Consider the following 12,251-nt stretch of genomic DNA (forward strand, 5'->3'; position numbering starts at 1 on the left):
TATTAAATGCTCGAGCATTTGGGGTTTATTTTCCCATGTCCCACACTTTGAGCTCTAAAACCTGTGTTGTGGCAGCTGTTTCTGTAGGTTGTGAGCTGTAAAACCTGTGTTTTCCTTCCACAACAGGTGAGATGTGGGAAGATTTCCCTCTTCTTCAGGTCAAGGAAAAGCACCGAGCTCCAAACCTGCGACCCTTCATCCCGTGGTGGATCGAGGCCCTTCAGGAATGGTATGTAATAGTGTGTATTTATGAATATATTTATTAAGCCCCCAGTTCCAAAGGGCTGTTTGTCTCCTGGGATGGGTCTGGATGATTTCTGCAAGATTACTCCTGGCTTTAAAAACGTCTGGAAAATTGAGGCCAACATATGATGGGATTTGCACAATTTTCCTGCTTGGATTATTACTTCACTAAGGAAATAATATCTGTAAATCCTTTTGTTTCATGAAGAGCAATGTACAGAATAACTGGTGCAGATGAGGGAGGTGAAATATTGAAATCCTGATAGATTTTCCTGTTGTATTTATCTTTTTTTTTAAAGAATTTACAAAAAATCCCATTTTTCAAAGATTAATCACCACTCCTTCTAAAACCAGGCTTGAAAAGGAGATAATCCTGTTCTAGTCCCAAGACAATAATACAGTGGACCTTAAAATACAAAGTGTGTGGGTTGTCCTACTCCCTTAAACACTTGGATCATCTCTGTAGGAGTCATACAGGCTCTGGAATCCTGGCCCATAAATCAGCATCTCTTGGCCAAAACCTTGATACTCTGTTATGAAGTTTGTTTAATTTTTTTTTTTTATTTCTTTTTGCACTTTTTATTTTTTATTATTTATTTTCACTTACCTTAAACCTACGAAGACTCATTAAATGCACAATAACCTTTAGAGGCAGGAAGGGAGTCTATCAAGATACAAAAACTCTACAGTTGGAGGCTAAATTTTCCAAATGATTACAATCCACGCCAGTCACTTTTATTCCCAATTACTGCCAAAAAAAATCTATTTATGGGGTGGTTGCTCCCAATCAAGGGAAGAGATGAAACGTCAGGGAATGTAAAGAGTGGAGGAGGACAGTGAGACACTGATAATTAGTGCCTGGAGGGAGAGAATTCCCTGGGCCTGCTGCTCCTCCAGTCAACTGCATTTCCACAAATCCAACAAATGCGTGTTCCCTGCACTCAGAGCAGCTCCAAAGCAGCAGCAAATGGCATTTGGCTGTGCTGTTTTCAAAAGCAGGCTCGTACAAAGGTTGTCCCACTGAAGGTCAGGCTGTTACTACGATCCATGTCTTGTGGAAGTGCCCAGAGAGCTTTGGTGTCTCAGTGCTCAGCTGGTCATTGTGAGCTTTGAGGAGAATCTGACAGTGGGTTCCTACAGAGAAAAGCACGTGAAATTAGGAAATTAAATATACACCAGAAGCAGCATTGACTTGGTGGTGCTGAGCACAGTGGATATTTTATATTCCACAGTGCATGTTTTATGTTCTCCACGAGCTGCAGTAGACTGAGCCGTATTTAGCTGGAGACAGATGAACAATGATCCTGGTGAAGGTGCCTCTGTGTTTGTGCCCTTCTGTGGCTCATCCCAGCAGCAGTAAGTGCCTGGCTCTTACCTGCTTATTTACAGCAATTAGGGAAAGTCGGTGCTGTTTTCTTCTCCTGGTTGTGTTTGAAGCTCGTTAGTAATTTGAGTGGTTTGAAGTCTGGAGACAGTTTTGCAGAGCTCAGTTTGCAGGATTCCACCTTATCCATTCCTGTTGTCCTGAAAGCATTTTTCTCCTATCAACCCCTACTCCCAAGATTAAAGAAAAATACGTATTTGAGCTAAGCAAGTACTATTTCCCATTTATATTCAATAGAAAGTTTCATTTAGATATTCAGAAGTTGATTGAGGGGAGATTGAAGGTGTGACTGCAGAGAGCAGCAGGGTTTATTGTGCTGTCCCAAGAGCAGCTCAGGAAAGAGCTGCAAATTGCACCCTGGTTTTTCTTTCTCTGTACTCAAAAAGAGTCCCAAGCCTCCCCCCCCCCCGACCATGGAAAATCACCTCCAGAAGGAATTATTTCCATATCTGTGTGTTCAGTGCATTACACTGAGCCCTTATGTGTTCCCCTGCCAGCTGGGGAGTGCTGTGGGGTCCCACCCTCCACGGGAACACCAGTGGGGAGCAAAGGAACCTTCATCCTCCCATCTGTCCTGCCCACACAGATCCAGGGGGGCACTCTATAGTCATGGAAAAGATGGAGGAATTCTGTCAGCCCTTGGCAGTTGCAGCAGAGCTGGGACCCCCTGGGCTCCCAAATCCAGGGCTGGGTGCTGGATGCACCTGGAAGATTCTTTGCCCCTTCTTTTCTGTTTGAAAGCTTAGAAACACTAAGAGAGGTAGAGTATGTGTTTTTTCTCCTGGGAACAGTGGGCTGAGTGGCCTTGGCTGTTGCTGTGTTCTCACTGAAGGTGCTGTCCCTGAGCCTTGGGCTCAGATCCCGGTGTGACTGACATCAGCTCCAGTTATCCCTGCAATGTCCCAGGCCAGGTTGGACAGGGCTTGGAGCAACCTGGGCTAGTGGAAGGTGTCCCTGCTCATGGCAGGGGGTGAGGCTGGATGGGCTTTTAGGTGCCTTCCAGCCCCAACCATTCCATGATTTCTTGCAGGATCGTGGCCGTGGCACTGAGGGTCTCTGCAGGACCCGCGTGGTGGGAGCAGAGGCAGTCCCACCTTGCAGGGCCCTGCTCTCCCATCCTGGGTTATTTATGTCTGTTTGTACCTGCTTTCCTCATGGCACAGAGGAAAGCTTTTATCTCCCATTCCACAGAGCAGGAATGACAACCTGCTGTCAGCTGGGCTGACCCAGTGCCACGGGAAACGGGATAGAGGGTAAAAATCGTCCCCGAGCTCCTACAGCAAGGGCTGTTTGCTTTCCTCCCCAGCTTTCCTCCTGCTGAGTGGAGACACACAGCAACTGCTTTTGCTAATTAATGCTCCCAGCCTTTATACTTTTTATCTGATTTATAGAGAAAATCAAGGTGGTTCACCATGAAAAAGCAGCGAGTGTTTTGTTGGGCTGTTCCTGACAGTGTCACTGCTCGGGTGCAGTGATGGCTCTAATGACAGCAAACACTTGTTACTGAGGCTCTGCCCAGGAGGGGATGCCAGGGGGTGAATAATTGGATGTATTGGAACCACTTAAGAACTTTTATATTGTTTTATGTTGAAAAGGTAATGACTGTTTCTGTCTTGAAGTGACCTATAACCTGTAGAAAGGCAAGATGCCAAAGCACACGGAATTTGGGTCCTGTCCTCCTCCCATGGGAGCTGACAGACGTTTGTCAGAGGTTCTCATATCAATCTGGGATACATTTAAATGTGCTCCTGGTTGCATGCTAATTTTGGGTGTTCGTGCCTGTGACAGCCTGGAGTGCAGGCAGAATGAAAACTTATGCTTTATATCTGAGCAGGAGCATTGCACATCATCAAAAATGGGATTGAAAACATAAAGATTTAAAGGGTTGGGATGTGGAGCAGTTCAAGAGAGTAGGAGCCTTGGGCACTGCAAGACCCACCCTCTGTGGGCACATGGAGCTGGGATCCAGGACAGTGTGGGATATCCTGGCTGTCACTGGACTGCACTGAACATTCAGTCACTCCCTTTCTCCCAGCTGTGTTCATGTGAGACTGAGAGTCCCAGGATGGTTTGGGCTGGAAGGGACCTCAAAGCCCATCCAGCCCCACGCCCTGCCAGGGGCAGGGACACCTTCCACTGGGCCAGGTTGCTTGTTCTCCTCCTGTCTGGTTGCACTTACTGAATTAGGAGTTATTTGTCATCTGATACATTTTTAATTCACTTTCTTGTAGCATTAATAATTGTAGCAGCCCAAGGCAGGATGATTTTTCCCTTGTCAATGAGAAGAGAATGTAAGGAGGTGCCACAGAAGGGGATGCTGTGGGAATGAGAGTGGAGGAGATCCGAGTGGATCTGCTCCAACACATTGGATACAGTGCTTTGCTTTGGCTACAGATCTGGGGACAACTGGAGGGTGGAAGTGGAACCTTCTAGTGGAAGGTGTCCCTGCCCATGGCAGGGGGTGGGACTGGGTGATCTTTAAGGTCCCTTCCAGCCCAAACCCTTCTGGGATTCCGTGTTCTCTGAAATGCCATTCCAGGCAGTGCTGGCTGTGCTGGCACTAACCCAGCCTTGAGAGAATGTTTTTTTCTGCATCTCCAAAATGACATTTCCTTGGAAATGGCAGGGGCTGATCCATGCCGGATGTGGCTGTGACAGCCACCAGCTCCACACGTCACAGCTCCGGCTCCTTAGGCACAGGGTGCCCTTGGATCAGGGCTGGGATTTTGGGAGCCAGGCAGGCTGAGTGTTTGGCTGACTTCCATAAACCCAAGAAATCCAGCAGATTGCAAATCTGTTGAGGAAATTCTCCTTGGAGATCCGTCACAGCCACGGTGTCCTGTGTCATACCTGAACAGCCCTGCAGGCAGAGCGTGTCCATAAAGCACAATTTAGGCTGTTCCCAGCACTGTGCAGCTCTGCCAAGCCCTGTCTGTAAGTGTGAGATTCCCAATAGTGGTCCTAGCAGGAATTTTTGTACGTTTTTTATTAATCTCCAGGGTTTTTTTACTTATCTGTGTATGGACAGATATATAAATATAAATATTTTCTAGAAAATATAAATATTTTCTATTTATGTATAGTTAAATGTCTTGTAAGTGGTTTAAGGGAACTCTCTAGCACATTCCAGCCAAGCCTTTATGGGTTCTTTGTCCCCAGGAAATGTTAATTGGTGATGGGATTTCCAGTTAAGTGAGATCCTGTCTGTGTGTCCCCCTTCCAGCGCTGGCTCCTTTTTATTCCCTGTTTTCTTGTGTAATTGCAATGGATTTTTTTTCCCCAAAAAGTCATTTTGTACCTGGGGCACTGAAGCTTGATATTTATACATTCCAGCTCTCTTTTAAAATACCAACTCAATATATAACGTTTAGTTCTTTTTCTGATTTTGAGATGTTACATAATAGAAAGTCTGACAAAAATATTGAGCAAGAAGATTGCAGCAATATATTTGTGAGTTCTGGAGTGTTTGATGATGTAGATTCTGTGTGTAGTGCAATTATACAATGTGTGTATACAGTGCTGAGATATAGCTGTGTATAAATGTATAAAAAATCCAGGTGTGTATCATCCCTGTTCCTGTGTCCTGCTCTTTGTATCCCATAAACTTCAGGCATGTCCTGCTCCTCCTCGCTCTGACCAGACATGCAGGTAATAGTGCTCTGAGCAGGAATCTGCCTCAGCCTCCTCAAACCCTGCAGGGAATACGATCACATGGAATAAAACCAGACAGTGGACTGGAGACAACAACCAGGATTGTATCCAGGGAGAGAGGGGCTTTCCTCCTGCATGGATTTAGCTGGGAATAGAGACCTTTGTAGCTGAGAAAAAGGCTGTGACAAAGGTTATTTTTTATCCTCTGGAGAGACATTTAAAAGGAAAGAAACGTTATGGAAGATATGTCGGTAATGTCAGTGGATGTCTTCCCAAAATGTTATGGAGCCCCTAGAAATAGTTCTGTCAGGGCTTCCCAGACAAATGCAGTGCTCTGCATTTCTAAAACGCTTCAGAGATGATGGGAACAAATGGTTTGCTGTGGGAGAGCTGGCTCCTGCTCCATCCACCATCCTGTCTGTTCTAGTGGTCAGCGAGAGTTTTGGGAACGGAGGGGTTTGGGCAGCACGTGGAGGGCAGGAGTTCCACAAGCACTTGGGAGTGACTGGTGACAGCAGCTGGGCTCCTCCTGCTTCTCTGATGTCATTAGTATTGCCTCCTCCTTCACATTTGTATGTTCTAATATCCATTCCAGGACCACAGGATGAGTAAACACAGTTTTGGTAACTCCAGAGCTTTCTGGGGTTTCATTTGTCTCCCCAGCCCTGCCTGTGCCAGGCCAAGCCAGCAGTGCAAGTGCTCTTTGTCCTCCCTCAGTCACAGCAATGTGTCTTCCTGCCCTCGTGCTCTGCCTAAAGACTGGAGCCAGAGGCAGTGTTCAGTTCTCCTTGTGATCCCATCTCTAAGGGATGTGGCATTTACTGGATCGTGGGAGAATTGTGCTGTTTGCAGATACAGTTTCTGCTCTTCCAGCACGAGCTACGGGAAACTCTTTTGTCTCACCTGGACCCACATTGCTCCTGAATGGCCAGTGGTTCAGGCAGAAACACCCTCCTGGTTGGATATTCACTGGCAGATAAACAAGGAGATTGTTTTCCTTGGGTATTGACCAGTTTGGGATCATCACCCAACCCGGGGCAGTATTGATTGGTTCTGCTGCAGAGTGCAGCCCAGAGCACGACCTTGCCGTGTTTAATCCAAATAAAATTGGATTCAGTTGTCACTTTTTTCCTAAGAAGATGCAGCTTTGCTCCCTCATGGCAGTTTGACTCCTCTTTTCCTCCCCACTGAGCTCTTGTGTTGGAAGGCTCTGGATGAAGAGGGAGCTCTTCAGCAGAACTTGGGATCATCAATAACATCAGCTCCTGCCCCCCATCCATCAGTGAGATACCTTCTCAAATAAAATGATAAGAAATGTGTTTAGCTCAGAGTAGTTGGAGTAAATCAGGGCCATGGATGTGCTGATTGAGAGGCTGGAGGTTTTCCAGACTTCATCTCCGGGATGAACTGGGGAGGATTTATTTGGCTTTTCATTCCTTGACAGCAATTTCTTCCCTTCATGGCAGAGGTTAGAACAATCACAGGCTATTGGGGAGATATTAAGATTAATGATTTTATGTGTAAACTGGTTTTCCTCAGTCAGAACATTAAGGGATAACAAAATGAAGAAGCTCTTTGAGGAGATGAGACCTCAGAGGTCTTGCCTGTCTCTCTTCAGAAGAGGAATGGAAATGGTTTCCAGGAGGACTGAGGGTCTGAAGCAACTTGTGCTGAGAGGGTTGTAAATGGTCGTGGTTTAGGAGCTTCAGAGGGACAAGGCCTTTGGGATCGTGGAAGAGTAAATGCAGCAGAAGGAGGTTCTGGCTGAAAGGTGTCAGAGAACATTAGGGCTCTTCAAATGAGGAGACCTGAAATATTGGTAAACCTTTAATGCAATTTATTCAGTGGCTTCTGCCACCCAACGCTGATGGTTTCTATGCAGACTTCCCTTAGAGATAAGAAAACTTGATATTAAATACTAGAGCAGTCTTGTTTTGCATATTATTTGAATTATTGAAGAGCTTTTTAATGATTTGCTGTAGGCAAAATAGTCAAAGTATCTATTTTATCTGTGCTGATCGTCTGACCTTGTGCTATCAGGCTTGTGTTTGCTGACTGGATAAATGTGAGGGTGGAATCCAGTGAGAGATTGGTGAGGCTGCTCAGTTTGCAGTGTGAGAGGAGGAAAAGGCTCCTTGGCTGTGTTGACACAGGTCCTGTCCCTTCCACTGGAGAACTGGAGTGTTTGTCTTGCTGTGGATCTTTAACAGAGACTGGTCCCATCCTTCTCAGCTCAGCAGAGCGAGGGAGGGCAGAGCTGTGCACTGAATTTCTTTGCTCAGAGTGTGAGGTTTTAGTGTAATTACCTGAAAAAAACAGGCTATAGGTATGAATGGGTTATGGATAATGTTTGGATTTAGCTTTTTGGTTCTGCCTGCTAGCCAAAGACCAGCTGAGATCTTGACAGAACAAAACATTGTCAAGGGCTCATCTCGGGAAAAATAAAGTAAATAAAGTTGTGTTAAAAATGTGAAAAGAGGAGAAAGGAACAGCAAAGGACTAGAAAGAAATAACATGCCCTTGTACATGGTTTGTAACATCTTTTTTGGTCTGTTTTCTGCTGCTTTTTTCCTTGTCTCTGTCTATCAAGGCACTCTCCTAAATAAACTCTCCGGGGCAGTTCAGGAAGGCTGTGGAAATGAACTGTTACCTCCAGCAGGAGCACAGCTCTGATTGACTTTGGGAAGATAAGGATCAGAGCCCCTGTGTGAGTTCAATTCATGCAATTATGTGAAGGAGAATGAATCACTGGGGAGAGCAAACTAACTGAGAGCTCTTCTGAGCTGGGCTTTTCAGACTGGGCCAGAGGAAATGAGGTGTCCAGACTCCATTAAAATATAACCGAAGCTGCAGCATAACTCTCCCAATCTTTTCTGATAAACAGCTCAGGAAAAGCTCCCTGTGGTTGATAACCTTGAACATTCACAGCTTCAACCTTAATGTGCCAGGATGTGGAAGCCACAGAAACCACTTGTGTGCCATTGGTCCCCTGGGATGTGTGACAGCCAAACTGCTCCCAGGGGAGGCTGGGGAGCAGTGCAGGAACTGCTAAAGGCATCATTCTCCACAAAACCCATTGGAATCTGCTGCTTAGGGACCTGCAAACAGCCTCAAATAGCTGCTGCCATTGCAGGAGCTCCCTGAGTGCTCTTCAGTGGAGCACTTAAACATCTGCACCTTCCTTTGCTCATTCTCCAGGACACGTTGGGGTCACTCCTGAGGAGCTGCCGTGTCTGATGGTTGTGCTTCCCCTCGGCAGCACAGGAGGAGGGGCAGGAGCAGCCAGATGCTCCCTGGGCTGTGCTCTCACACTAAGCCTTGCTCCATAATTGCTCAAATTTGAGCCTGTGCAGATGCTCCTGCCGTGATTTCCCTCCTCCTTTGTGTATTTAGATTAGCAGAATATCAGGCCATGGTTTACTCTGCAGTGTTTGTAGGTTATGGCACAGTCTCCTGGAGCAGCACTGGGGTTCAACTCTGCTCCCTGAAAAACTGGCAGAGGTTTTGCTAAATTCTGTGAGTCCAACCAGGGCAGTGGTACTGTCAGTACCACATTTATTGATGCCTTTGTCTCCAGAGCCGTGTTCAAACAGCCACGGGTTTGTGTCACCAAAGAGGAGAGGGGCAGTAAAATCTGTTATTGTGGAACTGTGGAATGGGTTGGGCTGGACAGGGCTTGGAGCAACCTGGGCTAGTGGAAGGTGTCCCTGCCCGTGGCATGGGGGGGACCTGGATGGGCTTTAAAGTCCCTTCCAACCCAAACTACTCTGGGATTCTGGGATTCCATGATTCTGTTTGTCAGCACAAGGGTGATGTCCATCCATGATCCATTCCTGGTTGGCACTGTGACTCTGGGTGGGTGTCGTGGCAGCCTCAGGACATGGAGTGACAGGTCACTATTTAAAGCTCAAACGTGTGGATTGAAGTTGTTTCTTCCCAGTGTGGCTGCAAACACTCCTGCCAGGCTGCAGCAGCTGCTGGGCACCTGCATCCTGAGTGTGCCTTGATTTACAGGGAAACACAAACATGTCATTGAGTCGAGGGTGTAGAACCCTTTTTTAAATATTATTATTATAGAGAACTCTTCAACTGGAATATGAAGGATAAAAGGGTAATTTCATACCTGGAACAAAACAATTAAGGAACACTTTCTCTTGTTGATGTTCAGAGCAGTGGGTTTGTGAGTGACCTGCACTGGGAGGTCACACAGCCCTTCCACACTGCACAGGGAAATGATCCTGTTCCAGCTGAAAGCAGGCAATCCTCAGGGATCTTTCTTTGTTGTTCCCCACCCTGAGCTTTTCTGATACATCCATTCATTTTTGGAATGCAGTCCAGCAGAATATGCCCCAGTAGGAAAAGCTCCCATTTAAAAAACCTGCCAGGAACTTTTATTCCAGTTGTGAGCAGCAACCGGGAGCTGCAGTTTTTAAACTTTTTTTTTTTTACCACTTTTAATCACTGCAAATCAGTGACTCCGCTGAGGATTATATGATTTTAATCCCATCTCCCCACCCCCGTAACTGAGATAAAAATTATGGTTTCAAGTGATTTTTGAAAAGTCTGTACTATAAAATTCCACAGAAAATGTTTCACAGCTAGTCAGAATTTAAGGATAGTTAATACTTCCAGATGCACCTGAGAAAAATCTCATTTACCTGATTTTGAACCTGCTGCACCACTGAAGTTAATGAGCTGTAAGCTCTTAAGTCACTCGAAAATTTTACTTAGTGATCAATTCTAGATTTTCCAAAGTATTTATTTTCATGTATCTTAAAAAGCTGTTGATCTGATGCTGTTATTGTGCCCCAGCATTCCTTTGGTCTACTTGACATAAGTATACAATAGTACAAATTTCATGGGAAATCTCCTTTATGTCACTAAAAAGAAAAATGAGTCATTTGTTGCTTCCATACAGGTGGAAAACACAACAGATGGTCATGATGTGCTGAGGAATAAGGGTGGGTGGAGAACTGGAGCAGGGAGACCCGGGAAGGGGTTTGGGCAGGGGAAGGGGGTGTTGGGTGTGAGCAGGGACTGGGTGGGAGGTGCCCCGGCTGGGATCTGTCACTGCCAGCAGCACTGAGGGCTCCAAAATGGGAGATTTAGGGGAAGGGGAAAAGGCTGGTGGAGAAAACAGGTGACATTCCACACAAATAAAGTCCTTGGATGGGAGCTCTTGAGGTCTTGTGAGGAGCAAGGTTGTTGGGGAGCAGGGTGAGACCAGGGGAGGCTGATGCAGGAGAGCAGGTGAGAGGTAAAAGTTCTCCAACAAAAAACATTGCAGTAGTTGGAAGGAGCAGATGACAAGGGTGACAGTTGAGGGGAAGCAGAAAACATCCCCTCTGTGTGACACAGCAAAGACACATTATCAGGGGGCTGGGAGCAGAGGATCTTCTCCTGCAGGGATACAGGGCTGTGCTTTAGCACAGGCTGGGTACCCATCCCAGCTCAGGCACTCTGGGTTCTCCTGAGGACAGAAGTTCCCTTGTCCCTCAGCTGTGGGGGTCTGTGGCTGTGGGCACTGGGCTGCAGTGCTTGTGCTCAGCATGGGGAGCGGGAGGAGGCCAATTCCAACTGCAGCAGAGATCCATGGCATTCCCTGCCATGAAACAGGATCCCAGGGTAACAAACAGCCACCCCTGGAGCGTTGGGCAGGTTGGAAAAGGGCTCCTTCCAGCTCCAGTCCCACATCCCTGTGTGCTTTCCCACCGAAGTGCCCCTTGTGCACATCCATTGCGATACTTTGTAGGATGGTGAGATGGTCACAGAGATGTGCCCAAGTGACTCCTCCTGTTCCCACCAGGGGCCATCAGCTGTGTGGAGATGTTACAGAACTAGCCCTCAGCTGCTTATCCCAGTAATTTCAGGAATTTCCCTGTGCTTTGTCCTCAGTCTCCAAGGTTGCTGCACAAAGCAAAAGGAGTTGCCTGATTTGAACTCAAAAAAGATGCTCCTTTATCACTGATGTCCCAGATTGTCAGTGGCAATAGGGTGAGTTCATGCCCTTCTCTCTGGTCCCAGATTCCCTGACCTACTTCCAGTTTTAACCCTTTCAGGAAACCGGTGGCCCAAACTGTTGGTCTTTTCTCTTCACAGCCTTCCTTCAGGAACTCAGTGAGTCCTCCTGGGGCAGGGCTGGAGGGCAGGTTGTGGGTCTGTGCTCTTCATCCCACCACCATGTCCAGTGTTGGTTCATAGATGAAAATACCCTTAAATCCAATAGAATATTCTGATTTAGGTGAGGAATGAAAAGTGGATTTAGTGGGAATACTGCATCCCACAGTTGAGCGAGTTATTTACTCTTCAGGGGACTGAAATATTTTACTGTTGGGCAGCCAAGGGGAAGTAACAGTGCAGAAGTTTAGTTGGGTATGAAATGTCTCCTCTTACACAGCATTGTTGAACTGTTACCCAAATGAAAGCTAACAATGGCCTTCCCCTACTGTTTTCCAAGTGGCCAGTCTCAATCCCTGATTCTGAGCAAACTGGGGGTGTTTTTTGTCTTCAGTGAGTGGATGCAAATATGTTTTGAAGGCAATTAGAGTGTTTTTATTTTTGCTCACAATAAACTGCAAGCACAATAGAATTGCTGGCGCGAGGTTGAAGGTTATTTGCTAAGATTATATGCCACATGTGATTAATCTCTCCCCCACTTTTTAGTCTTTTATTGGCAAAATGTTAAATATCCAGGGGATCTCTACAGAATTCTGTGGGGTCAGATTAAAAGGCTGAAAACGCTGCTCATGGGTGGCTGTGTGTGCAGAACACACTGCCTGAACTAGGTGCTTCTGGCTGCTCTCAGGTAACTGCATCTCCCTCCAGGATTCCCAGCAACAGCAGCTTCCCTGGAATCCTGCAGGTCAGCACATCCCAGGGAAGAGTGCAGCTGTTTAAAGCCATTTTCCCCTGCAGTTCTCCGGCAGCACCGCTCTAAAAAGATAACAAATGACAGCAAAGTGCCAAACAGGGC

The sequence above is a fragment of the Chiroxiphia lanceolata genome, chromosome 11, assembly GCF_009829145.1.
Source record: "Chiroxiphia lanceolata isolate bChiLan1 chromosome 11, bChiLan1.pri, whole genome shotgun sequence".
Lineage (NCBI taxonomy): Eukaryota > Metazoa > Chordata > Aves > Passeriformes > Pipridae > Chiroxiphia > Chiroxiphia lanceolata.